Source organism: Dipodomys merriami, unplaced genomic scaffold (genome assembly GCF_024711535.1).
Source record: "Dipodomys merriami isolate MVZ:Mamm:240054 unplaced genomic scaffold, mDipMer1.0.p SCAF_1, whole genome shotgun sequence".
Taxonomy (NCBI): domain Eukaryota; kingdom Metazoa; phylum Chordata; class Mammalia; order Rodentia; family Heteromyidae; genus Dipodomys; species Dipodomys merriami.
The window spans coordinates 137,064,534-137,066,159 of record NW_027202270.1 but is presented as its reverse complement, the minus strand read 5'-3'; the positions used below and the strand labels follow the sequence as shown (position 1 = coordinate 137,066,159).

The 1,626-nt window shown below is 35.8% G+C and overlaps 1 non-coding gene across 1 annotated transcript; it reads right to left on the bottom strand.

Moving 5' to 3' along the window:
• Positions 1–567: 567 nt before the first annotated feature.
• On the bottom strand, positions 568–688 carry LOC138835305 (small nucleolar RNA SNORA26). Its single transcript, XR_011374546.1, has one exon. It is a non-coding gene; the product is annotated as a small nucleolar RNA SNORA26 (small nucleolar RNA).
• Between the last annotated feature and the right edge of the window lie 938 nt (positions 689–1,626).

Genomic DNA, 1,626 nt, shown 5'->3' with positions numbered 1-1,626 from the left:
TGCTTGTGACTTAAAAATAAATAAAAAATTAAAACAATGCATCCATTCAAAATATAGCCTGTTAAAAAGACCAGTAAATAGGAACAACTAAGTTATTTTTCCAAAAAATAAAATCTCTGACAGGGAAAGTTAGAAAACGAAACAGCTTCAGATACTGAGTTGTCTGCATGGCAAGGAATAGAACTTTCCAAGATATGCATTTTTAATTTTAAGCTACATTGAGTAATGTGAGATTAACTTTCATTCAGGAAAAATTGATCCTGAACTCCTTTATAGGATCAGCGTTTGAGATTAATCTTTTCTTTTTTCTTTTTTTATTATTTTAATTTTTTACAAATGAAAATATTTTAAGCATTAAAAATGCAGAGCTATGTTTTCAGTTGCTGTTCATGCTATTATTGATAAGGCCTTATTATGTACATGGGTTCTAGATTTTTCTTCCTCCAAATACCCTAAACGTCTACATTTCCCTGCTTCAAAACACAAAAGTCTACAAAGCAAAAGTTTCAATGCATCCCCTTCTTTATAAACATTAGAAATACGTTGCAACTGTGGTTTTCTTGATTCAGTTGTAACTCCAGACAGGATCCAAAGAGGAGTTTTACTGCCTCATCTCTGGGTTTTATGGAGATTTCATTTACCCTTCTGTGTTAGCCTCTTAAGACACGGGTCAACCTTAAAAGGGCACAGGAAAGGGTGTGAAATTAATCTTTTCTTAATTTCATTGAGATTAAAATCTTTGATGCCAGAACTGCTCTTGAGCACCTGTTAGTAAAATGGAATCCTAGGAGTATTCAAACATGAAGCACTGATGGTTTTGTAATCTCAAGAGAATTCTTCCCTGAGGTGTCGTTTTCTCCAAACCTTCTCCCCATCAATTTATGGAAATATCTGAAAATGGCATCATTAAGCAGCCCAGAATTCAATTAATTGTCAGCCCATAGGGCTAAAAAAATAAACCAGCCAAGATGAGAGATTTAAATATCTGTTAGCACAACATATCCCAATAGACATTTCACAGGAGGCAAGCTGTGCACAGCAAGTACACTTAATATCTTTAGTCTTTGTGGAAATACATATTTAAACTACAATGTGGCCTGGCACTGGTAGCCCACACTTGTAATCCTCTCTACTCAGGAGGCTGAGGATTGAGGTGTGAAGCCAGTCCAGGCAGGAAAATCCATGAGACTCTTTTCTGCAACTGACCATCGAAAAGCCAAAAGTGGAACTGTGGCTAAGATTTGAGGATCTAGATTTGAGGATCTAGCTTGGGTAGGAAAGTCTATGAGACTCTTATCTCCAATTAACCACGAAAAAGCCAGAAGTGAAGCTGTGTCTTAAGTGGTAGAGTGCCAGTATTGAGCAAAAAAGCTAAGGGTCAGTGCCCTGGCCCAGTACAGGAACAAAATAATAATAATAATAATGATGATGATGATGATGATGATGATAATGATGATAGAAACAAACAAATGTAAGAAGAGTTCTCAATGAGATTTTTTTTTTTGCTCTTATGTTCATGGGCTTGCCTATGAACATAAATCCTTCCCAGGATTATTTAAGGCAAGCTATGAAGCTTCCTTTTCACAATGGGTATAACAAGCCTACAGAAGATAGTTTTTGTTGGTA